A 26,991-nucleotide genomic window follows, 5' to 3' on the forward strand; every position below is an offset into this window, starting at 1 on the left:
AGGAGCCCAGCTCCCACAGCCACGTGGCCTGCTAGTCAGCAGCCACCAACCAAGGCCCCCCTACCTCTCATAGGATAACATTGGGCCTAACTCTCTCTGCACCCGGCCGCCCTTGTGCCGCTGAGGGTGAACCAACTGTACCTACCTGACCCTGGGAGACGCCTGAGTCTATGCCCAGAACCTTAACTCTGCCAGTCGAGTACTTACCTTTAAACCGATAACTCAATCTTCTCCATAGGGTAACATTGACTGGTTTTTCCTGAAATTTCTTCCAAGTGTGGACTTTTCAAAACTTAAAATATTCACCAAAAATTAGCCGAGTAACGAAAACGAAAATACTCACCTGCTATTAGGTGAGCTCCCAGTGCTGGATCTTGGTGCCCAGCACTGACTCTGAAAAATACTTACAACTGTACTTACCAGTAACCCAATTTTCTCCCGTAGGAAATCATTGACTGTTTTTCTGTAAAATTTCTTCTAAGTGTCAATTTCTGCAAACTTTAAATATTCTTTAAAAATCGTATAATTTCTGAAAACGTAATTACTTACCTGTTTTGGATAAAGGTCCCAGTACTGAGTCTAGGCACCCAGTACTGGATTACAAAAGTAACGAGAACATACTATACCTGCAACTTGAATTTTCTGCCATAGGGAATCTTAGACTGTTTTCTATGAAATATTTTCTGTCAGCTTTTAAAATAGCAAAATATTGTCTAAAAATCATCACAGTAATTAAGTCGACTTTTATCACTTGATTCCAAGTACTGACCCAGGACTGAATCTAGGATCCAGTCCTGGAAATCCAAAAGTAATCCTAAAAGTAATCTGTTGCAAATAACTTGAAACTTCCATTGAGCTCAATGCATTATTGTGTTTAAAATGTTGTTGCCTATTGCAACCACTTGTAACTTTCTACAAAAGTCAATTGCATATTGCAAAAGTATTTATATAAAGCATCTCATTCTGAGAAAGTATATTTTAATACCTATTGTTGGTTCTAAAATAAAACAAGCATATATTTTTTGTAGATAAACCATTGGCCTAGAGTTCAGTTATTGAGTGTGTGAGACCATTTGCTGACTGAGTGTGTGCAACAAATGCTTTACACTGTCCTCTGATACTGCCTTACTGCTCGACCAAGCTACCACTTTAGAGAGTTAGGTTATATCTAACTTTAGCCTCTGCCAAACCTCTGGGGACTGTGGACTCTGTACACCCTGTACCTATTTGGGAACAGTATATACAGAGCCACTTTCTCACACTGCAGTTCTCCAATATAGGTCTGTCAAGATCATTACTCAATCTACCTTGATTTGGCACAGTATAAAATAAGTCAAGAAGTCTCCTATGAAAAGATATGCAAATCTGTTCGAATCACTTTCCCTAGTCAGGGGACCCACTAGCTGGAAGGGGCAGGGAGGACCAAAATAGCTCATCGGTATAGAACACTGCATGAGCAGCTGATTTTGAGGTGGTAGAAGATAGAGTAATCCAACTGGACCTCAATAAACGGTTTCCTAATGTGCAATAGCCCCTGACCACCTCTGACGCAAAAGTGTAATCTCATACCTTTGCAGAATCAGGCATGCTTTCACCTGTTCAAGCTGAACTGACATTGGTCTTCTTGGCCAGCAGGAGTTCCTCTCTTGCAGCTGTTGAGGCTAGAGAACAGAATGACGTGTATTCATTCTTTATGGTAACTCTTCTAGCCCTCCCACTCCATACCACTTTAAAACTTCCGAAGTTGCAGACGAGTTCCATCATTGTGACCCATGCTATTTTTCTCAATATTGGCTGGCTCGGCATAACAAGGGATGCCTACAGGACAGCCTAAATTGAGCCAGCAAGCTTCTACAGGGAGTCACTGGCAGATAAAGAGAAACTCAGCCCTAACCTGGCTCTTCTCTCTCACTCTCACTCTCCTTTCCCTTCTGTCCCTCTACCTGTCTCTCACTCTCTAAATACTAGTATTTATGTTGTATTCACTTCCCCGTCACAATCTTTCCGACCCTACTTCCTCTCTCCCTTCAATCAGTTCAACCCTCTTTTTTACTTTAGGAAACTCCACATCTTTTTTAAAGGCCCTTCCCATATTCACACTGCTTCTTGATAAGACATTTTTTTCCTTTCTTTGAAGGATAGTGAAATTGATTTTCTTGAAACATGGTTGGTAAACCATCAATTCATTCCACCTTACTTTATCATTATCCTTACTTATGGAATGCATTTCATCATTAGGACAGCTGCAGTGTTTGCCGGGCAAGGTGGCGTGTGCCTGTTGTCCTAGTTACTTGGGAGGCAGAGGCTTGTGGATTGCTTGAGCCCAGGGGTTCTGGGCTGCACTCAGCTGTGTTGATCAGGTGTCCATGCTGCATTGGGCATCAATATGGTGTTCTAGAGGGAGCTCTAGAATTTCAGGTTGTGTAACGAGAGGTGCTCCGACCCAGGCTGGAAACAGAGCAGGCCAAAGCTTCCATGCCCATTGGTAGCAGGACAGCACCTGTGAGCAGTACGTGTTAAACAGCCTGAGCAAAATAGTGAGACCTAGCCTCTCTTTTTTGACTCAAATGTGAAAGTTTTGATTTTTACAAGGTGTAATAAATTATTTTCCCAAAACCAAATCTTTGTTTTCCTTTTGATATTTTTCCAGGAAATATGATGAACATTTGAACTGGGCCACGCATTTCAGCATAGCAGACAATTCTCCAGAATTGAGACATATTGCAACAACAAGCTAGCAGGCGGAGAGGACTGAAAACTCAGTGCAACCTAGAATAAATGGCTGTGTGATTTTCAGCAAGGATGACTCAAATGCATTCTTCCTTTTAGAGCACCTGTAGGATTAAACTGATCTGTCAAGTACAAAAGCATCCTTCATAGAGCAACTTAGAAATGCGCTTGCTGGCCCTTCTGCTGCATTTCTACGTCCAGCTCTAATTCATTTTTTGATTAGCCCTCATTCTTTTCATATGTGAATGAGAAGGAGAAATTACAGGGCCCTTCACTCTTTGAGCGAAACATGAAAAGACTGAGGGCTGTGCAACTCCCAAACGTTGGAGCCTCTGGCCTGTCGACCCTCGAACCTGCTCCTGCTCCAACCCGGCATCTCTTGTGGCCAGCAACCTCACAAACCCTGGAGGACCTGGCTACCTTTTGACTCTAAACCCCTGGGACTCCCATGAGTAGAGGCTCTACTCAAGTCTACTTCTAATCCCTGGCAGCAGCCCGGAACCGCGAACCCTTCACACTCTGCACCCACCAAGCCTGGCCTGTGCCAGAGTGAACAAAGACCACAAGGATGACCCCACGGTGACTGTGACCCCGAGTCCGGCACCCAAGGACCTCCCTCGACACTCCTGAAGAAGCCTGCAGCCTCAGAACCAGGTGCCCCCCCAACCGCGATCAACAGAGGGTAAGATTTCCCGACACCAAAAGGTACCCCTGCACCCGGCGCTCCGCGGCCCCCTGTGCCCAATCCCGGGGTACCTACCTATCCTCCAACTACCCAACTTACCTCTCGAAGTGGTGGTGGCACCTGAAGAATCTTCGTCCCCGAGCTTGCAGTCTTTTTCTAAACCAGAGATTTCCCATTCAAATCAATTGAGCGCCCGAATGCTCAAAAGCACCCTGCACCCAGCCGTCCGAGTGGCCCTGGCAGTGCAACCTCTAAATCTATCTACTTCCCCACTTGCCCTGGATAAGTGACCAGGAGCCCAGCTCCCACAGCCACGTGGCCTGCTAGTCAGCAGCCACCAACCAAGGCCCCCCTACCTCTCATAGGATAACATTGGGCCTAACTCTCTCTGCACCCGGCCGCCCTTGTGCCGCTGAGGGTGAACCAACTGTACCTACCTGACCCTGGGAGACGCCTGAGTCTATGCCCAGAACCTTAACTCTGCCAGTCGAGTACTTACCTTTAAACCGATAACTCAATCTTCTCCATAGGGTAACATTGACTGGTTTTTCCTGAAATTTCTTCCAAGTGTGGACTTTTCAAAACTTAAAATATTCACCAAAAATCAGCCGAGTAACGAAAACGAAAATACTCACCTGCTATTAGGTGAGCTCCCAGTGCTGGATCTTGGTGCCCAGCACTGACTCTGAAAAATACTTACAACTGTACTTACCAGTAACCCAATTTTCTCCCGTAGGAAATCATTGACTGTTTTTCTGTGAAATTTCTTCTAAGTGTCAATTTTCTGCAAACTTTAAATATTCTTTAAAAATCGTATAATTTCTGAAAACGTAATTACTTTCCTGTTTTGGGTAAAGGTCCCAGTACTGAGTCTAGGCACCCAGTACTGGATTACAAAAGTAACGAGAACATACTATACCTGCAACTTGAATTTTCTGCCATAGGGAATCTTAGACTGTTTTCTATGAAATATTTTCTGTCAGCTTTTAAAATAGCAAAATATTGTCTAAAAATCATCACAGTAATTAAGTCGACTTTTATCACTTGATTCCAAGTACTGACCCAGGACTGAATCTAGGATCCAGTCCTGGAAATCCAAAAGTAATCCTAAAAGTAATCTGTTGCAAATAAATTGAAACTTCCATTGAGCTCAATGCATTATTGTGTTTAAAATGTTGTTGCCTATTGCAACCACTTGTAACTTTCTACAAAAGTCAATTGCATATTGCAAAAGTATTTATATAAAGCATCTCATTCTGAGAAAGTATATTTTAATACCTATTGTTGGTTCTAAAATAAAACAAGCATATATTTTTTGTAGATAAACCATTGGCCTAGAGTTCAGTTATTGAGTGTGTGAGACCATTTGCTGACTGAGTGTGTGCAACAAATGCTTTACACTGTCCTCTGATACTGCCTTACTGCTCGACCAAGCTACCACTTTAGAGAGTAAGGTTATATCTAACTTTAGCCTCTGCCAAACCTCTGGGGACTGTGGACTCTGTACACCCTGTACCTATTTGGGAACAGTATATACAGAGCCACTTTCTCACACTGCAGTTCTCCAATATAGGTCTGTCAAGATCATTACTCAATCTACCTTGATTTGGCACAGTATAAAATAAGTCAAGAAGTCTCCTATGAAAAGATATGCAAATCTGTTCGAATCACTTTCCCTAGTCAGGGGACCCACTAGCTGGAAGGGGCAGGGAGGACCAAAATAGCTCATCGGTATAGAACACTGCATGAGCAGCTGATTTTGAGGTGGTAGAAGATAGAGTAATCCAACTGGACCTCAATAAACGGTTTCCCAATGTGCAATAGCCCCTGACCACCTCTGACGCAAAAGTGTAATCTCATACCTTTGCAGAATCAGGCATGCTTTCACCTGTTCAAGCTGAACTGACATTGGTCTTCTTGGCCAGCAGGAGTTCCTCTCTTGCAGCTGTTGAGGCTAGAGAACAGAATGACGTGTATTCATTCTTTATGGTAACTCTTCTAGCCCTCCCACTCCATACCACTTTAAAACTTCAGAAGTTGCAGACGAGTTCCATCATTGTGACCCATGCTATTTTTGTCAATATTGGCTGGCTCGGCATAACAAGGGATGCCTACAGGACAGCCTAAATTGTGGCAGCAAGCTTCTACAGGGAGTCACTGGCAGATAAAGAGAAACTCAGCCCTAACCTGGCTCTTCTCTCTCACTCTCACTCTCCTTTCCCTTCTGTCCCTCTACCTGTCTCTCACTCTCTAAATACTAGTATTTATGTTGTATTCACTTCCCCGTCACAATCTTTCCGACCCTACTTCCTCTCTCCCTTCAATCAGTTCAACCCTCTTTTTTATTTTAGGAAACTCCACATCTTTTTTAAAGGCCCTTCCCATATTCACACTGCTTCTTGATAAGACATTTTTTTCCTTTCTTTGAAGGATAGTGAAATTGATTTTCTTGAAACATGGTTGGTAAACCATCAATTCATTCCACCTTACTTTATCATTATCCTTACTTATGGAATGCATTTCATCATTAGGACAGCTGCAGTGTTTGCCGGGCAAGGTGGCGTGTGCCTGTTGTCCTAGTTACTTGGGAGGCAGAGGCTTGTGGATTGCTTGAGCCCAGGGGTTCTGGGCTGCACTCAGCTGTGTTGATCAGGTGTCCATGCTGCATTGGGCATCAATATGGTGTTCTAGAGGGAGCTCTAGAATTTCAGGTTGTGTAACGAGAGGTGCACCGACCCAGGCTGGAAACAGAGCAGGCCAAAGCTTCCATGCCCATTGGTAGCAGGACAGCACCTGTGAGCAGTACGTGTTAAACAGCCTGAGCAAAATAGTGAGACCTAGCCTCTCTTTTTTGACTCAAATGTGAAAGTTTTGATTTTTACAAGGTGTAATAAATTATTTTCCCAAAACCAAATCTTTGTTTTCCTTTTGATATTTTTCCAGGAAATATGATGAACATTTGAACTGGGCCACGCATTTCAGCATAGCAGACAATTCTCCAGAATTGAGACATATTGCAACAACAAGCTAGCAGGCGGAGAGGACTGAAAACTCTGTGCAACCTAGAATAAATGGCTGTGTGATTTTCAGCAAGGATGACTCAAATGCATTCTTCCTTTTAGAGCACCTGTAGGATTAAACTGATCTGTCAAGTACAAAAGCATCCTTCATAGAGCAACTTAGAAATGCGCTTGCTGGCCCTTCTGCTGCATTTCTACGTCCAGCTCTAATTCATTTTTTGATTAGCCCTCATTCTTTTCATATGTGAATGAGAAGGAGAAATTACAGGGCCCTTCACTCTTTGAGCGAAACATGAAAAGACTGAGGGCTGTGCAACTCCCAAACGTTGGAGCCTCTGGCCTGTCGACCCTCGAACCTGCTCCTGCTCCAACCCGGCATCTCTTGTGGCCAGCAACCTCACAAACCCTGGAGGACCTGGCTACCTTTTGACTCTAAACCCCTGGGACTCCCATGAGTAGAGGCTCTACTCAAATCTACTTCTAATCCCTGGCAGCAGCCCGGAACCGCGAACCCTTCACACTCTGCACCCACCAAGCCTGGCCTGTGCCAGAGTGAACAAAGACCACAAGGATGACCCCACGGCGACTGTGACCCCGAGTCCGGCACCCAAGGACCTCCCTCGACACTCCTGAAGAAGCCTGCAGCCTCAGAACCAGGTGCCCCCCCAACCGCGATCAACAGAGGGTAAGATTTCCCGACACCAAAAGGTACCCCTGCACCCGGCGCTCCGCGGCCCCCTGTGCCCAATCCCGGGGTACCTACCTATCCTCCAACTACCCAAATTACCTCTCGAAGTGGTGGTGGCACCTGAAGAATCTTCGTCCCCGAGCTTGCAGTCTTTTTCTAAACCAGAGATTTCCCATTCAAATCAATTGAGCGCCCGAATGCTCAAAAGCACCCTGCACCCAGCCGTCCGAGTGGCCCTGGCAGTGCAACCTCTACATCTATCTACTTCCCCACTTGCCCTGGATAAGTGACCAGGAGCCCAGCTCCCACAGCCACGTGGCCTTCTAGTCAGCAGCCACCAACCAAGGCCCCCCTACCTCTCATAGGATAACATTGGGCCTAACTCTCTCTGCACCCGGCCGCCCTTGTGCCGCTGAGGGTGAACCAACTGTACCTACCTGACCCTGGGAGACGCCTGAGTCTATGCCCAGAACCTTAACTCTGCCAGTCGAGTACTTACCTTTAAACCGATAACTCAATCTTCTCCATAGGGTAACATTGACTGTTTTTTCCTGAAATTTCTTCCAAGTGTGGACTTTTCAAAACTTAAAATATTCACCAAAAATCAGCCGAGTAACGAAAACGAAAATACTCACCTGCTATTAGGTGAGCTCCCAGTGCTGGATCTTGGTGCCCAGCACTGACTCTGAAAAATACTTACAACTGTACTTACCAGTAACCCAATTTTCTCCCGTAGGAAATCATTGACTGTTTTTCTGTGAAATTTCTTCTAAGTGTCAATTTTCTGCAAACTTTAAATATTCTTTAAAAATCGTATAATTTCTGAAAACGTAATTACTTACCTGTTTTGGGTAAAGGTCCCAGTACTGAGTCTAGGCACCCAGTACTGGATTACAAAAGTAACGAGAACATACTATACCTGCAACTTGAATTTTCTGCAATAGGGAATCTTAGACTGTTTTCTATGAAATATTTTCTGTCAGCTTTTAAAATAGCAAAATATTGTCTAAAAATCATCACAGTAATTAAGTCGACTTTTATCACTTGATTCCAAGTACTGACCCAGGACTGAATCTAGGATCCAGTCCTGGAAATCCAAAAGTAATCCTAAAAGTAATCTGTTGCAAATAAATTGAAACTTCCATTGAGCTCAATGCATTATTGTGTTTAAAATGTTGTTGCCTATTGCAACCACTTGTAACTTTCTACAAAAGTCAATTGCATATTGCAAAAGTATTTATATAAAGCATCTCATTCTGAGAAAGTATATTTTAATACCTATTGTTGGTTCTAAAATAAAACAAGCATATATTTTTTGTAGATAAACCATTGGCCTAGAGTTCAGTTATTGAGTGTGTGAGACCATTTGCTGACTGAGTGTGTGCAACAAATGCTTTACACTGTCCTCTGATACTGCCTTACTGCTCGACCAAGCTACCACTTTAGAGAGTAAGGTTATATCTAACTTTAGCCTCTGCCAAACCTCTGGGGACTGTGGACTCTGTACACCCTGTACCTATTTGGGAACAGTATATACAGAGCCACTTTCTCACACTGCAGTTCTCCAATATAGGTCTGTCAAGATCATTACTCAATCTACCTTGATTTGGCACAGTATAAAATAAGTCAAGAAGTCTCCTATGAAAAGATATGCAAATCTGTTCGAATCACTTTCCCTAGTCAGGGGACCCACTAGCTGGAAGGGGCAGGGAGGACCAAAATAGCTCATCGGTATAGAACACTGCATGAGCAGCTGATTTTGAGGTGGTAGAAGATAGAGTAATCCAACTGGACCTCAATAAACGGTTTCCCAATGTGCAATAGCCCCTGACCACCTCTGACGCAAAAGTGTAATCTCATACCTTTGCAGAATCAGGCATGCTTTCACCTGTTCAAGCTGAACTGACATTGGTCTTCTTGGCCAGCAGGAGTTCCTCTCTTGCAGCTGTTGAGGCTAGAGAACAGAATGACGTGTATTCATTCTTTATGGTAACTCTTCTAGCCCTCCCACTCCATACCACTTTAAAACTTCCGAAGTTGCAGACGAGTTCCATCATTGTGACCCATGCTATTTTTCTCAATATTGGCTGGCTCGGCATAACAAGGGATGCCTACAGGACAGCCTAAATTGTGCCAGCAAGCTTCTACAGGGAGTCACTGGCAGATAAAGAGAAACTCAGCCCTAACCTGGCTCTTCTCTCTCACTCTCACTCTCACTCTCCTTTCCCTTCTGTCCCTCTACCTGTCTCTCACTCTCTAAATACTAGTATTTATGTTGTATTCACTTCCCCGTCACAATCTTTCCGACCCTACTTCCTCTCTCCCTTCAATCAGTTCAACCCTCTTTTTTACTTTAGGAAACTCCACATCTTTTTTAAAGGCCCTTCCCATATTCACACTGCTTCTTGATAAGACATTTTTTTCCTTTCTTTGAAGGATAGTGAAATTGATTTTCTTGAAACATGGTTGGTAAACCATCAATTCATTCCACCTTACTTTATCATTATCCTTACTTATGGAATGCATTTCATCATTAGGACAGCTGCAGTGTTTGCCGGGCAAGGTGGCGTGTGCCTGTTGTCCTAGTTACTTGGGAGGCAGAGGCTTGTGGATTGCTTGAGCCCAGGGGTTCTGGGCTGCACTCAGCTGTGTTGATCAGGTGTCCATGCTGCATTGGGCATCAATATGGTGTTCTAGAGGGAGCTCTAGAATTTCAGGTTGTGTAACGAGAGGTGCACCGACCCAGGCTGGAAACAGAGCAGGCCAAAGCTTCCATGCCCATTGGTAGCAGGACAGCACCTGTGAGCAGTACGTGTTAAACAGCCTGAGCAAAATAGTGAGACCTAGCCTCTCTTTTTTGACTCAAATGTGAAAGTTTTGATTTTTACAAGGTGTAATAAATTATTTTCCCAAAACCAAATCTTTGTTTTCCTTTTGATATTTTTCCAGGAAATATGATGAACATTTGAACTGGGCCACGCATTTCAGCATAGCAGACAATTCTCCAGAATTGAGACATATTGCAACAACAAGCTAGCAGGCGGAGAGGACTGAAAACTCAGTGCAACCTAGAATATATGGCTGTGTGATTTTCAGCAAGGATGACTCAAATGCATTCTTCCTTTTAGAGCACCTGTAGGATTAAACTGATCTGTCAAGTACAAAAGCATCCTTCATAGAGCAACTTAGAAATGCGCTTGCTGGCCCTTCTGCTGCATTTCTACGTCCAGCTCTAATTCATTTTTTGATTAGCCCTCATTCTTTTCATATGTGAATGAGAAGGAGAAATTACAGGGCCCTTCACTCTTTGAGCGAAACATGAAAAGACTGAGGGCTGTGCAACTCCCAAACGTTGGAGCCTCTGGCCTGTCGACCCTCGAACCTGCTCCTGCTCCAACCCGGCATCTCTTGTGGCCAGCAACCTCACAAACCCTGGAGGACCTGGCTACCTTTTGACTCTAAACCCCTGGGACTCCCATGAGTAGAGGCTCTACTCAAATCTACTTCTAATCCCTGGCAGCAGCCCGGAACCGCGAACTCTTCACACTCTGCACCCACCAAGCCTGGCCTGTGCCAGAGTGAACAAAGACCACAAGGATGACCCCACGGCGACTGTGACCCCGAGTCCGGCACCCAAGGACCTCCCTCGACACTCCTGAAGAAGCCTGCAGCCTCAGAACCAGGTGCCCCCCCAACCGCGATCAACAGAGGGTAAGATTTCCCGACACCAAAAGGTACCCCTGCACCCGGCGCTCCGCGGCCCCCTGTGCCCAATCCCGGGGTACCTACCTATCCTCCAACTACCCAACTTACCTCTCGAAGTGGTGGTGGCACCTGAAGAATCTTCGTCCCCGAGCTTGCAGTCTTTTTCTAAACCAGAGATTTCCCATTCAAATCAATTGAGCGCCCGAATGCTCAAAAGCACCCTGCACCCAGCCGTCCGAGTGGCCCTGGCAGTGCAACCTCTACATCTATCTACTTCCCCACTTGCCCTGGATAAGTGACCAGGAGCCCAGCTCCCACAGCCACGTGGCCTGCTAGTCAGCAGCCACCAACCAAGGCCCCCCTACCTCTCATAGGATAACATTGGGCCTAACTCTCTCTGCACCCGGCCGCCCTTGTGCCGCTGAGGGTGAACCAACTGTACCTACCTGACCCTGGGAGACGCCTTAGTCTATGCCCAGAACCTTAACTCTGCCAGTCGAGTACTTACCTTTAAACCGATAACTCAATCTTCTCCATAGGGTAACGTTGACTGGTTTTTCCTGAAATTTCTTCCAAGTGTGGACTTTTCAAAACTTAAAATATTCACCAAAAATCAGCCGAGTAACGAAAACGAAAATACTCACCTGCTATTAGGTGAGCTCCCAGTGCTGGATCTTGGTGCCCAGCACTGACTCTGAAAAATACTTACAACTGTACTTACCAGTAACCCAATTTTCTCCCGTAGGAAATCATTGACTGTTTTTCTGTAAAATTTCTTCTAAGTGTCAATTTCTGCAAACTTTAAATATTCTTTAAAAATCGTATAATTTCTGAAAACGTACTTACTTACCTGTTTTGGATAAAGGTCCCAGTACTGAGTCTAGGCACCCAGTACTGGATTACAAAAGTAACGAGAACATACTATACCTGCAACTTGAATTTTCTGCCATAGGGAATCTTAGACTGTTTTCTATGAAATATTTTCTGTCAGCTTTTAAAATAGCAAAATATTGTCTAAAAATCATCACAGTAATTAAGTCGCCTTTTATCACTTGATTCCAAATACTGACCCAGGACTGAATCTAGGATCCAGTCCTGGAAATCCAAAAGTAATCCTAAAAGTAATCTGTTGCAAATAACTTGAAACTTCCATTGAGCTCAATGCATTATTGTGTTTAAAATGTTGTTGCCTATTGCAACCACTTGTAACTTTCTTCAAAAGTCAATTGCATATTGCAAAAGTATTTATATAAAGCATCTCATTCTGAGAAAGTATATTTTAATACCTATTGTTGGTTCTAAAATAAAACAAGCATATATTTTTTTGTAGATAAACCATTGGCCTAGAGTTCAGTTATTGAGTGTGTGAGACCATTTGCTGACTGAGTGTGTGCAACAAATGCTTTACACTGTCCTCTGGTACTGCCTTACTGCTCGACCAAGCTACCACTTTAGAGAGTAAGGTTATATCTAACTTTAGCCTCTGCCAAACCTCTGGGGACTGTGGACTCTGTACACCCTGTACCTATTTGGGAACAGTATATACAGAGCCACTTTCTCACACTGCAGTTCTCCAATATAGGTCTGTCAAGATCATTACTTAATCTACCTTGATTTGGCACAGTATAAAATAAGTCAAGAAGTCTCCTATGAAAAGATATGCAAATCTGTTCGAATCACTTTCCCTAGTCAGGGGACCCACTAGCTGGAAGGGGCAGGGAGGACCAAAATAGCTCATCGGTATAGAACACTGCATGAGCAGCTGATTTTGAGGTGGTAGAAGATAGAGTAATCCAACTGGACCTCAATAAACGGTTTCCTAATGTGCAATAGCCCCTGACCACCTCTGACGCAAAAGTGTAATCTCATACCTTTGCAGAATCAGGCATGCTTTCACCTGTTCAAGCTGAACTGACATTGGTCTTCTTGGACAGCAGGAGTTCCTCTCTTGCAGCTGTTGAGGCTAGAGAACAGAATGACGTGTATTCATTCTTTATGGTAACTCTTCTAGCCCTCCCACTCCATACCACTTTAAAACTTCCGAAGTTGCAGACGAGTTCCATCATTGTGACCCATGCTATTTTTCTCAATATTGGCTGGCTCGGCATAACAAGGGATGCCTACAGGACAGCCTAAATTGTGCCAGCAAGCTTCTACAGGGAGTCACTGGCAGATAAAGAGAAACTCAGCCCTAACCTGGCTCTTCTCTCTCACTCTCACTCTCCTTTCCCTTCTGTCCCTCTACCTGTCTCTCACTCTCTAAATACTAGTATTTATGTTGTATTCACTTCCCCGTCACAATCTTTCCGACCCTACTTCCTCTCTCCCTTCAATCAGTTCAACCCTCTTTTTTACTTTAGGAAACTCCACATCTTTTTTAAAGGCCCTTCCCATATTCACACTGCTTCTTGATAAGACATTTTTTTCCTTTCTTTGAAGGATAGTGAAATTGATTTTCTTGAAACATGGTTGGTAAACCATCAATTCATTCCACCTTACTTTATCATTATCCTTACTTATGGAATGCATTTCATCATTAGGACAGCTGCAGTGTTTGCCGGGCAAGGTGGCGTGTGCCTGTTGTCCTAGTTACTTGGGAGGCAGAGGCTTGTGGATTGCTTGAGCCCAGGGGTTCTGGGCTGCACTCAGCTGTGTTGATCAGGTGTCCATGCTGCATTGGGCATCAATATGGTGTTCTAGAGGGAGCTCTAGAATTTCAGGTTGTGTAACGAGAGGTGCACCGACCCAGGCTGGAAACAGAGCAGGCCAAAGCTTCCATGCCCATTGGTAGCAGGACAGCACCTGTGAGCAGTACGTGTTAAACAGCCTGAGCAAAATAGTGAGACCTAGCCTCTCTTTTTTGACTCAAATGTGAAAGTTTTGATTTTTACAAGGTGTAATAAATTATTTTCCCAAAACCAAATCTTTGTTTTCCTTTTGATATTTTTCCAGGAAATATGATGAACATTTGAACTGGGCCACGCATTTCAGCATAGCAGACAATTCTCCAGAATTGAGACATATTGCAACAACAAGCTAGCAGGCGGAGAGGACTGAAAACTCAGTGCAACCTAGAATAAATGGCTGTGTGATTTTCAGCAAGGATGACTCAAATGCATTCTTCCTTTTAGAGCACCTGTAGGATTAAACTGATCTGTCAAGTACAAAAGCATCCTTCATAGAGCAACTTAGAAATGCGCTTGCTGGCCCTTCTGCTGCATTTCTACGTCCAGCTCTAATTCATTTTTTGATTAGCCTTCATTCTTTTCATATGTGAATGAGAAGGAGAAATTACAGGGCCCTTCACTCTTTGAGCGAAACATGAAAAGACTGAAGGCTGTGCAACTCCCAAACGTTGGAGCCTCTGGCCTGTCGACCCTCGAACCTGCTCCTGCTCCAACCCGGCATCTCTTGTGGCCAGCAACCTCACAAACCCTGGAGGACCTGGCTACCTTTTGACTCTAAACCCCTGGGACTCCCATGAGTAGAGGCTCTACTCAAATCTACTTCTAATCCCTGGCAGCAGCCCGGAACCGCGAACCCTTCACACTCTGCACCCACCAAGCCTGGCCTGTGCCAGAGTGAACAAAGACCACAAGGACGACCCCACGGCGACTGTGACCCCGAGTCCGGCACCCAAGGACCTCCCTCGACACTCCTGAAGAAGCCTGCAGCCTCAGAACCAGGTGCCCCCCCAACCGCGATCAACAGAGGGTAAGATTTCCTGACACCAAAAGGTACCCCTGCACCCGGCGCTCCGCGGCCCCCTGTGCCCAATCCCGGGGTACCTACCTATCCTCCAACTACCCAACTTACCTCTCGAAGTGGTGGTGGCACCTGAAGAATCTTCGTCCCCGAGCTTGCAGTCTTTTTCTAAACCAGAGATTTCCCATTCAAATCAATTGAGCGCCCGAATGCTCAAAAGCACCCTGCACCCAGCCGTCCGAGTGGCCCTGGCAGTGCAACCTCTACATCTATCTACTTCCCCACTTGCCCTGGATAAGTGACCAGGAGCCCAGCTCCCACAGCCACGTGGCCTGCTAGTCAGCAGCCACCAACCAAGGCCACCCTACCTCTCATAGGATAACATTGGGCCTAACTCTCTCTGCACCCGGCCGCCCTTGTGCCGCTGAGGGTGAACCAACTGTACCTACCTGACCCTGGGAGACGCCTGAGTCTATGCCCAGAACCTTAACTCTGCCAGTCGAGTACTTACCTTTAAACCGATAACTCAATCTTCTCCATAGGGTAACATTGACTGGTTTTTCCTGAAATTTCTTCCAAGTGTGGACTTTTCAAAACTTAAAATATTCACCAAAAATCAGCCGAGTAACGAAAACGAAAATACTCACCTGCTATTAGGTGAGCTCCCAGTGCTGGATCTTGGTGCCCAGCACTGACTCTGAAAAATACTTACAACTGTACTTACCAGTAACCCAATTTTCTCCCGTAGGAAATCATTGACTGTTTTTCTGTGAAATTTCTTCTAAGTGTCAATTTTCTGCAAACTTTAAATATTCTTTAAAAATCGTATAATTTCTGAAAACGTAATTACTTACCTGTTTTGGGTAAAGGTCCCAGTACTGAGTCTAGGCACCCAGTACTGGATTACAAAAGTAACGAGAACATACTATACCTGCAACTTGAATTTTCTGCCATAGGGAATCTTAGACTGTTTTCTATGAAATATTTTCTGTCAGCTTTTAAAATAGCAAAATATTGTCTAAAAATCATCACAGTAATTAAGTCGACTTTTATCACTTGATTCCAAGTACTGACCCAGGACTGAATCTAGGATCCAGTCCTGGAAATCCAAAAGTAATCCTAAAAGTAATCTGTTGCAAATAACTTGAAACTTCCATTGAGCTCAATGCATTATTGTGTTTAAAATGTTGTTGCCTATTGCAACCACTTGTAACTTTCTACAAAACTCAATTGCATATTGCAAAAGTATTTATATAAAGCATCTCATTCTGAGAAAGTATATTTTAATACCTATTGTTGGTTCTAAAATAAAACAAGCATATATTTTTTTGTAGATAAACCATTGGCCTAGAGTTCAGTTATTGAGTGTGTGAGACCATTTGCTGACTGAGTGTGTGCAACAAATGCTTTACACTGTCCTCTGATACTGCCTTACTGCTCTACCAAGCTACCACTTTAGAGAGTAAGGTTATATCTAACTTTAGCCTCTGCCAAACCTCTGGGGACTGTGGACTCTGTACACCCTGTACCTATTTGGGAACAGTATATACAGAGCCACTTTCCCACACTGCAGTTCTCCAATATAGGTCTGTCAAGATCATTACTCAATCTACCTTGATTTGGCACAGTATAAAATAGGTCAAGAAGTCTCCTATGAAAAGATATGCAAATCTGTTCGAATCACTTTCCCTAGTCAGGGGACCCACTAGCTGGAAGGGGCAGGGAGGACCAAAATAGCTCATCGGTATAGAACACTGCATGAGCAGCTGATTTTGAGGTGGTAGAAGATAGAGTAATCCAACTGGACCTCAATAAACGGTTTCCTAATGTGCAATAGCCCCTGACCACCTCTGACGCAAAAGTGTAATCTCATACCTTTGCAGAATCAGACATGCTTTCACCTGTTCAAGCTGAACTGACATTGGTCTTCTTGGCCAGCAGGAGTTCCTCTCTTGCAGCTGTTGAGGCTAGAGAACAGAATGACGTGTATTCATTCTTTATGGTAACTCTTCTAGCCCTCCCACTCCATACTACTTTAAAACTTCCGATGTTGCAGACGAGTTCCATCATTGTGACCCATGCTATTTTTCTCAATATTGGCTGGCTCGGCATAACAAGGGATGCCTACAGGACAGCCTAAATTGTGCCGGCAAGCTTCTACAGGGAGTCACTGGCAGATAAAGAGAAACTCAGCCCTAACCTGGCTCTTCTCTCTCACTCTCACTCTCCTTTCCCTTCTGTCCCTCTACCTGTCTCTCACTCTCTAAATACTAGTATTTATGTTGTATTCACTTCCCCGTCACAATCTTTCCGACCCTACTTCCTCTCTCCCTTCAATCAGTTCAACCCTCTTTTTTACTTTAGGAAACTCCACATCTTTTTTAAAGGCCCTTCCCATATTCACACTGCTTCTTGATAAGACATTGTTTTCCTTTCTTTGAAGGATAGTGAAATTGATTTTCTTGAAACATGGTTGGTAAACCATCAATTCATTCCACCTTACTTTATCATTATCCTTACTTATGGAATGCATTTCATCATTAGGACAGCTCCAGTGTTTGCCGGGCAAGGTGGCGTGTGCCTGTTGTCCTAGTTACTTGGGAGGCCGAGGCTTGTGGATTGCTTGAGCTCAGGGGTTCTGGGCTGCACTCAGCTGTGTTGATCAGGTGTCCATGCTGCATTGGGCATCAATATGGTGTTCTAGAGGGAGCTCTAGAATTTCAGGTTGTGTAACGAGAGGTGCACCGACCCAGGCTGGAAACAGAGCAGGCCAAAGCTTCCATGCCCATTGGTAGCAGAACAGCACCTGTGAGCAGTACGTGTAAAACAGCCTGAGCAAAATAGTGAGACCTAGCCTCTCTTTTTTGACTCAAATGTGAAAGTTTTGATTTTTACAAGGTGTAATAAATTATTTTCCCAAAACCAAATCTTTGTTTTCCTTTTGATATTTTTCCAGGAAATATGATGAACATTTGAACTGGGCCACGCATTTCAGCATAGCAGACAATTCTCCAGAATTGAGACATATTGCAACAACAAGCTAGCAGGCGGAGAGGACTGAAAACTCAGTGCAACCTAGAATAAATGGCTGTGTGATTTTCAGCAAGGATGACTCAAATGCATTCTTCCTTTTAGAGCACCTGTAGGATTAAACTGATCTGTCAAGTACAAAAGCATCCTTCATAGAGCAACTTAGAAATGCGCTTGCTGGCCCTTCTGCTGCATTTCTACGTCCAGCTCTAATTCATTTTTTGATTAGCCTTCATTCTTTTCATATGTGAATGAGAAGGAGAAATTACAGGGCCCTTCACTCTTTGAGCGAAACATGAAAAGACTGAAGGCTGTGCAACTCCCAAACGTTGGAGCCTCTGGCCTGTCGACCCTCGAACCTGCTCCTGCTCCAACCCGGCATCTCTTGTGGCCAGCAACCTCACAAACCCTGGAGGACCTGGCTACCTTTTGACTCTAAACCCCTGGGACTCCCATGAGTAGAGGCTCTACTCAAATCTACTTCTAATCCCTGGCAGCAGCCCGGAACCGCGAACCCTTCACACTCTGCACCCACCAAGCCTGGCCTGTGCCAGAGTGAACAAAGACCACAAGGACGACCCCACGGCGACTGTGACCCCGAGTCCGGCACCCAAGGACCTCCCTCGACACTCCTGAAGAAGCCTGCAGCCTCAGAACCAGGTGCCCCCCCAACCGCGATCAACAGAGGGTAAGATTTCCCGACACCAAAAGGTACCCCTGCACCCGGCGCTCCGCGGCCCCCTGTGCCCAATCCCGGGGTACCTACCTATCCTCCAACTACCCAACTTACCTCTCGAAGTGGTGGTGGCACCTGAAGAATCTTCGTCCCCGAGCTTGCAGTCTTTTTCTAAACCAGAGATTTCCCATTCAAATCAATTGAGCGCCCGAATGCTCAAAAGCACCCTGCACCCAGCCGTCCGAGTGGCCCTGGCAGTGCAACCTCTACATCTATCTACTTCCCCACTTGCCCTGGATAAGTGACCAGGAGCCCAGCTCCCACAGCCACGTGGCCTGCTAGTCAGCAGCCACCAACCAAGGCCACCCTACCTCTCATAGGATAACATTGGGCCTAACTCTCTCTGCACCCGGCCGCCCTTGTGCCGCTGAGGGTGAACCAACTGTACCTACCTGACCCTGGGAGACGCCTGAGTCTATGCCCAGAACCTTAACTCTGCCAGTCGAGTACTTACCTTTAAACCGATAACTCAATCTTCTCCATAGGGTAACATTGACTGGTTTTTCCTGAAATTTCTTCCAAGTGTGGACTTTTCAAAACTTAAAATATTCACCAAAAATCAGCCGAGTAACGAAAACGAAAATACTCACCTGCTATTAGGTGAGCTCCCAGTGCTGGATCTTGGTGCCCAGCACTGACTCTGAAAAATACTTACAACTGTACTTACCAGTAACCCAATTTTCTCCCGTAGGAAATCATTGACTGTTTTTCTGTGAAATTTCTTCTGTGTCAATTTCTGCAAACTTTAAATATTCTTTAAAAATCGTATAATTTCTGAAAACGTAATTACTTACCTGTTTTGGATAAAGGTCCCAGTACTGAGTCTAGGCACCCAGTACTGGATTACAAAAGTAACGAGAACATACTATATCTGCAACTTGAATTTTCTGCCATAGGGAATCTTAGACTGTTTTCTATGAAATATTTTCTGTCAACTTTTAAAATAGCAAAATATTGTCTAAAAATCATCACAGTAATTAAGTCGACTTTTATCACTTGATTCCAAGTCCTGACCCAGGACTGAATCTAGGATCCAGTCCTGGAAATCCAAAAGTAATCCTAAAAGTAATCTGTTGCAAATAACTTGAAACTTCCATTGAGCTCAATGCATTATTGTGTTTAAAATGTTGTTGCCTATTGCAACTACTTGTAACTTTCTACAAAAGTCAATTGCATATTGCAAAAGTATTTATATAAAGCATCTCATTCTGAGAAAGTATATTTTAATACCTATTGTTGGTTCTAAAATAAAACAAGCATATATTTTTTGTAGATAAACCATTGGCCTAGAGTTCAGTTATTGAGTGTGTGAGACCATTTGCTGACTGAGTGTGTGCAACAAATGCTTTACACTGTCCTCTGATACTGCCTTACTGCTCTACCAAGCTACCACTTTAGAGAGTAAGGTTATATCTAACTTTAGCCTCTGCCAAACCTCTGGGGACTGTGGACTCTGTACACCCTGTACCTATTTGGGAACAGTATATACAGAGCCACTTTCCCACACTGCAGTTCTCCAATATAGGTCTGTCAAGATCATTACTCAATCTACCTTGATTTGGCACAGTATAAAATAGGTCAAGAAGTCTCCTATGAAAAGATATGCAAATCTGTTCGAATCACTTTCCCTAGTCAGGGGACCCACTAGCTGGAAGGGGCAGGGAGGACCAAAATAGCTCATCGGTATAGAACACTGCATGAGCAGCTGATTTTGAGGTGGTAGAAGATAGAGTAATCCAACTGGACCTCAATAAACGGTTTCCTAATGTGCAATAGCCCCTGACCACCTCTGACGCAAAAGTGTAATCTCATACCTTTGCAGAATCAGGCATGCTTTCACCTGTTCAAGCTGAACTGACATTGGTCTTCTTGGCCAGCAGGAGTTCCTCTCTTGCAGCTGTTGAGGCTAGAGAACAGAATGACGTGTATTCATTCTTTATGGTAACTCTTCTAGCCCTCCCACTCCATACTACTTTAAAACTTCCGATGTTGCAGACGAGTTCCATCATTGTGACCCATGCTATTTTTCTCAATATTGGCTGGCTCGGCATAACAAGGGAAGCCTACAGGACAGCCTAAATTGTGCCGGCAAGCTTCTACAGGGAGTCACTGGCAGATAAAGAGAAACTCAGCCCTAACCTGGCTCTTCTCTCTCACTCTCATTTCCCTTCTGTCCCTCTACCTGTCTCTCACTCTCTAAATACTAGTATTTATGTTGTATTCACTTCCCCGTCACAATCTTTCCGACCCTACTTCCTCTCTCCCTTCAATCAGTTCAACCCTCTTTTTTACTTTAGGAAACTCCACATCTTTTTTAAAGGCCCTTCCCATATTCACACTGCTTCTTGATAAGACATTTTTTTCCTTTCTTTGAAGGATAGTGAAATTGATTTTCTTGAAACATGGTTGGTAAACCATCAATTCATTCCACCTTACTTTATCATTATCCTTACTAATGGAATGCATTTCATCATTAGGACAGCTGCAGTGTTTGCCGGGCAAGGTGGCGTGTGCATGTTGTCCTAGTTACTTGGGAGGCAGAGGCTTGTGGATTGCTTGAGCTCAGGGGTTCTGGGCTGCACTCAGCTGTGTTGATCAGGTGTCCATGCTGCATTGGGCATCAATATGGTGTTCTAGAGGGAGCTCTAGAATTTCAGGTTGTGTAACGAGAGGTGCACCGACCCAGGCTGGAAACAGAGCAGGCCAAAGCTTCCATGCCCATTGGTAGCAGGACAGCACCTGTGAGTAGTACGTGTAAAACAGCCTGAGCAAAAAGTGAGACCTAGCCTCTCTTTTTGACTCAAATGTGAAAGTTTTGATTTTTACAAGCTGTAATAAATTATTTTCCCAAAACCAAATCTTTGTTTTCCTTTTGATATTTTTCCAGGAAATATGATGAACATTTGAACTGGGCCACGCATTTCAGCATAGCAGACAATTCTCCAGAATTGAGACATATTGCAACAACAAGCTAGCAGGCGGAGAGGACTGAAAACTCAGTGCAACCTAGAATAAATGGCTGTGTGATTTTCAGCAAGGATGACTCAAATGCATTCTTCCTTTTAGAGCACCTGTAGGATTAAACTGATCTGTCAAGTACAAAAGCATCCTTCATAGAGCAACTTAGAAATGCGCTTTCTGGCCCTTCTGCTGCATTTCTACGTCCAGCTCTAATTCATTTTTTGATTAGCCCTCATTCTTTTCATATGTGAATGAGAAGGAGAAATTACAGGGCCCTTCACTCTTTGAGCGAAACATGAAAAGACTGAGGGCTGTGCAACTCCCAAACGTTGGAGCCTCTGGCCTGTCGACCCTCGAACCTGCTCCTGCTCCAACCCGGCATCTCTTGTGGCCAGCAACCTCACAAACCCTGGAGGACCTGGCTACCTTTTGACTCTAAACCCCTGGGACTCCCATGAGTAGAGGCTCTACTCAAATCTACTTCTAATCCCTGGCAGCAGCCCGGAACCGCGAACCCTTCACACTCTGCACCCACCAAGCCTGGCCTGTGCCAGAGTGAACAAAGACCACAAGGACGACCCCACGGCGACTGTGACCCCGAGTCCGGCACCCAAGGACCTCCCTCGACACTCCTGAAGAAGCCCTCAGCCTCAGAACCAGGTGCCCCCCCAACCGCGATCAACAGAGGGTAAGATTTCCCGACACCAAAAGGTACCCCTGCACCCGGCGCTCCGCGGCCCCCTGTGCCCAATCCCGGGGTACCTACCTATCCTCCAACTACCCAACTTACCTCTCGAAGTGGTGGTGGCACCTGAAGAATCTTCGTCCCCGAGCTTGCAGTCTTTTTCTAAACCAGAGATTTCCCATTCAAATCAATTGAGCGCCCGAATGCTCAAAAGCACCCTGCACCCAGCCGTCCGAGTGGCCCTGGCAGTGCAACCTCTACATCTATCTACTTCCCCACTTGCCCTGGATAAGTGACCAGGAGCCCAGCTCCCACAGCCACGTGGCCTGCTAGTCAGCAGCCACCAACCAAGGCCCCCCTACCTCTCATAGGATAACATTGGGCCTAACTCTCTCTGCACCCGGCCGCCCTTGTGCCGCTGAGGGTGAACCAACTGTACCTACCTGACCCTGGGAGACGCCTGAGTCTATGCCCAGAACCTTAACTCTGCCAGTCGAGTACTTACCTTTAAACCGATAACTCAATCATCTCCATAGGGTAACATTGACTGGTTTTTCCTGAAATTTCTTCCAAGTGTGGACTTTTCAAAACTTAAAATATTCACCAAAAATCAGCCGAGTAACGAAAACGAAAATACTCACCTGCTATTAGGTGAGCTCCCAGTGCTGGATCTTGGTGCCCAGCACTGACTCTGAAAAATACTTACAACTGTACTTACCAGTAACCCAATTTTCTCCCGTAGGAAATCATTGACTGTTTTTCTGTAAAATTTCTTCTAAGTGTCAATTTCTGCAAACTTTAAATATTCTTTAAAAATCGTATAATTTCTGAAAACGTAATTACTTACCTGTTTTGGATAAAGGTCCCAGTACTGAGTCTAGGCACCCAGTACTGGATTACAAAAGTAACGAGAACATACTATACCTGCAACTTGAATTTTCTGCCATAGGGAATCTTAGACTGTTTTCTATTAAATATTTTCTGTCAGCTTTTAAAATAGCAAAATATTGTCTAAAAATCATCACAGTAATTGAGTCGACTTTTATCACTTGATTCCAAGTACTGACCCAGGACTGAATCTAGGATCCAGTCCTGGAAATCCAAAAGTAATCCTAAAAGTAATCTGTTGCAAATAACTTGAAACTTCCATTGAGCTCAATGCATTATTGTGTTTAAAATGTTGTTGCCTATTGCAACCACTTGTAACTTTCTACAAAACTCAATTGCATATTGCAAAAGTATTTATATAAAGCATCTCATTCTGAGAAAGTATATTTTAATACCTATTGTTGGTTCTAATATAAAACAAGCATATATTTTTTGTAGATAAACCATTGGCCTAGAGTTCAGTTATTGAGTGTGTGAGACCATTTGCTGACTGAGTGTGTGCAACAAATGCTTTACACTGTCCTCTGATACTGCCTTACTGCTCGACCAAGCTACCACTTTAGAGAGTAAGGTTATATCTAACTTTAGCCTCTGCCAAACCTCTGGGGACTGTGGACTCTGTACACCCTGTACCTATTTGGGAACAGTATATACAGAGCCACTTTCTCACACTGCAGTTCTCCAATATAGGTCTGTCAAGATCATTACTCAATCTACCTTGATTTGGCACAGTATAAAATAAGTCAAGAAGTCTCCTATGAAAAGATATGCAAATCTGTTCGAATCACTTTCCCTAGTCAGGGGACCCACTAGCTGGAAGGGGCAGGGAGGACCAAAATAGCTCATCGGTATAGAACACTGCATGAGCAGCTGATTTTGAGGTGGTAGAAGATAGAGTAATCCAACTGGACCTCAATAAACGGTTTCCTAATGTGCAATAGCCCCTGACCACCTCTGACGCAAAAGTGTAATCTCATACCTTTGCAGAATCAGGCATGCTTTCACCTGTTCAAGCTGAACTGACATTGGTCTTCTTGGCCAGCAGGAGTTCCTCTCTTGCAGCTGTTGAGGCTAGAGAACAGAATGACGTGTATTCATTCTTTATGGTAACTCTTCTAGCCCTCCCACTCCATACTACTTTAAAACTTCCGATGTTGCAGACGAGTTCCATCATTGTGACCCATGCTATTTTTCTCAATATTGGCTGGCTCGGCATAACAAGGGATGCCTACAGGACAGCCTAAATTGTGCCGGCAAGCTTCTACAGGGAGTCACTGGCAGATAAAGAGAAACTCAGCCCTAACCTGGCTCTTCTCTCTCACTCTCACTCTCCTTTCCCTTCTGTCCCTCTACCTGTCTCTCACTCTCTAAATACTAGTATTTATGTTGTATTCACTTCCCCGTCACAATCTTTCCGACCCTACTTCCTCTCTCCCTTCAATCAGTTCAACCCTCTTTTTTACTTTAGGAAACTCCACATCTTTTTTAAAGGCCCTTCCCATATTCACACTGCTTCTTGATAAGACATTTTTTTCCTTTCTTTGAAGGATAGTGAAATTGATTTTCTTGAAACATGGTTGGTAAACCATCAATTCATTCCACCTTACTTTATCATTATCCTTACTTATGGAATGCATTTCATCATTAGGACAGCTGCAGTGTTTGCCGGGCAAGGTGGCGTGTGCCTGTTGTCCTAGTTACTTGGGAGGCAGAGGCTTGTGGATTGCTTGAGCTCAGGGTTTCTGGGCTGCACTCAGCTGTGTTGATCAGGTGTCCATGCTGCATTGGGCATCAATATGGTGTTCTAGAGGGAGCTCTAGAATTTCAGGTTGTGTAACGAGAGGTGCACCGACCCAGGCTGGAAACAGAGCAGGCTAAAGCTTCCATGCCCATTGGTAGCAGAACAGCACCTGTGAGCAGTACGTGTAAAACAGCCTGAGCAAAATAGTGAGACCTAGCCTCTCTTTTTTGACTCAAATGTGAAAGTTTTGATTTTTACAAGGTGTAATAAATTATTTTCCCAAAACCAAATCTTTGTTTTCCTTTTGATATTTTTCCAGGAAATATGATGAACATTTGAACTGGGCCACGCATTTCAGCATAGCAGACAATTCTCCAGAATTGAGACATATTGCAACAACAAGCTAGCAGGCGGAGATGACTGAAAACTCAGTGCAACATAGAATAAATGGCTGTGTGATTTTCAGCAAGGATGACTCAAATGCATTCTTCCTTTTAGAGCACCTGTAGGATTAAACTGATCTGTCAAGTACAAAAGCATCCTTCATAGAGCAACTTAGAAATGCGCTTGCTGGCCCTTCTGCTGCATTTCTACGTCCAGCTCTAATTCATTTTTTGATTAGCCTTCATTCTTTTCATATGTGAATGAGAAGGAGAAATTACAGGGCCCTTCACTCTTTGAGCGAAACATGAAAAGACTGAAGGCTGTGCAACTCCCAAACGTTGGAGCCTCTGGCCTGTCGACCCTCGAACCTGCTCCTGCTCCAACCCGGCATCTCTTGTGGCCAGCAACCTCACAAACCCTGGAGGACCTGGCTACCTTTTGACTCTAAACCCCTGGGACTCCCATGAGTAGAGGCTCTACTCAAATCTACTTCTAATCCCTGGCAGCAGCCCGGATCCGCGAACCCTTCACACTCTGCACCCACCAAGCCTGGCCTGTGCCAGAGTGAACAAAGACCACAAGGACGACCCCACGGCGACTGTGACCCCAAGTCCGGCACCCAAGGACCTCCCTCGACACTCCTGAAGAAGCCTGCAGCCTCAGAACCAGGTGCCCCCCCAACCGCGATCAACAGAGGGTAAGATTTCCCGACACCAAAAGGTACCCCTGCACCCGGCGCTCCGCGGCCCCCTGTGCCCAATCCCGGGGTACCTACCTATCCTCCAACTACCCAACTTACCTCTCGAAGTGGTGGTGGCACCTGAAGAATCTTCGTCCCCGAGCTTGCAGTCTTTTTCTAAACCAGAGATTTCCCATTCAAATCAATTGAGCGCCCGAATGCTCAAAAGCACCCTGCACCCAGCCGTCCGAGTGGCCCTGGCAGTGCAACCTCTACATCTATCTACTTCCCCACTTGCCCTGGATAAGTGACCAGGAGCCCAGCTCCCACAGCCACGTGGCCTGCTAGTCAGCAGCCACCAACCAAGGCCACCCTACCTCTCATAGGATAACATTGGGCCTAACTCTCTCTGCACCCGGCCGCCCTTGTGCCGCTGAGGGTGAACCAACTGTACCTACCTGACCCTGGGAGACGCCTGAGTCTATGCCCAGAACCTTAACTCTGCCAGTCGAGTACTTACCTTTAAACCGATAACTCAATCTTCTCCGTAGGGTAACATTGACTGGTTTTTCCTGAAATTTCTTCCAAGTGTGGACTTTTCAAAACTTAAAATATTCACCAAAAATCAGCCGAGTAACGAAAACGAAAATACTCACCTGCTATTAGGTGAGCTCCCAGTGCTGGATCTTGGTGCCCAGCACTGACTCTGAAAAATACTTACAACTGTACTTACCAGTAACCCAATTTTCTCCCGTAGGAAATCATTGACTGTTTTTCTGTGAAATTTCTTCTGTGTCAATTTCTGCAAACTTTAAATATTCTTTAAAAATCGTATAATTTCTGAAAACGTAATTACTTACCTGTTTTGGATAAAGGTCCCAGTACTGAGTCTAGGCACCCAGTACTGGATTACAAAAGTAACGAGAACATACTATATCTGCAACTTGAATTTTCTGCCATAGGGAATCTTAGACTGTTTTCTATGAAATATTTTCTGTCAACTTTTAAAATAGCAAAATATTGTCTAAAAATCATCACAGTAATTAAGTCGACTTTTATCACTTGATTCCAAGTACTGACCCAGGACTGAATCTAGGATCCAGTCCTGGAAATCCAAAAGTAATCCTAAAAGTAATCTGTTGCAAATAACTTGAAACTTCCATTGAGCTCAATGCATTATTGTGTTTAAAATGTTGTTGCCTATTGCAACTACTTGTAACTTTCTTCAAAAGTCAATTGCATATTGCAAAAGTATTTATATAAAGCATCTCATTCTGAGAAAGTATATTTTAATACCTATTGTTGGTTCTAAAATAAAACAAGCATATATTTTTTTGTAGATAAACCATTGGCC

General features: G+C 44.4%; 7 non-coding genes across 7 annotated transcripts; all 7 read left to right on the forward strand.

The window, feature by feature from the left end:
• The first annotated feature begins 2,254 nt into the window (after positions 1–2,254).
• On the forward strand, positions 2,255–2,554 carry LOC146854435 (signal recognition particle RNA). Its single transcript, XR_014981595.1, has one exon.
• A 3,408-nt stretch (positions 2,555–5,962) lies between these two features.
• LOC146854436 (signal recognition particle RNA) lies at positions 5,963–6,262 on the forward strand. Its single transcript, XR_014959274.1, has one exon.
• Positions 6,263–9,676: 3,414 nt separating this feature from the next.
• On the forward strand, positions 9,677–9,976 carry LOC146854437 (signal recognition particle RNA). The gene has a single exon (XR_014959275.1).
• A 3,408-nt stretch (positions 9,977–13,384) lies between these two features.
• On the forward strand, positions 13,385–13,684 carry LOC146854438 (signal recognition particle RNA). The gene has a single exon (XR_014959276.1).
• A 3,409-nt stretch (positions 13,685–17,093) lies between these two features.
• LOC146854439 (signal recognition particle RNA) lies at positions 17,094–17,393 on the forward strand. The gene has a single exon (XR_014959243.1).
• A 3,399-nt stretch (positions 17,394–20,792) lies between these two features.
• LOC146854440 (signal recognition particle RNA) lies at positions 20,793–21,091 on the forward strand. The gene has a single exon (XR_014981689.1).
• A 3,406-nt stretch (positions 21,092–24,497) lies between these two features.
• On the forward strand, positions 24,498–24,797 carry LOC146854441 (signal recognition particle RNA). Its single transcript, XR_014959343.1, has one exon.
• Positions 24,798–26,991: the final 2,194 nt, after the last annotated feature.

This window comes from Triturus cristatus, chromosome 4_1 (genome assembly GCF_964204655.1).
Source record: "Triturus cristatus chromosome 4_1, aTriCri1.1, whole genome shotgun sequence".
In the NCBI taxonomy this organism is placed as follows: Eukaryota; Metazoa; Chordata; class Amphibia; order Caudata; family Salamandridae; genus Triturus; species Triturus cristatus.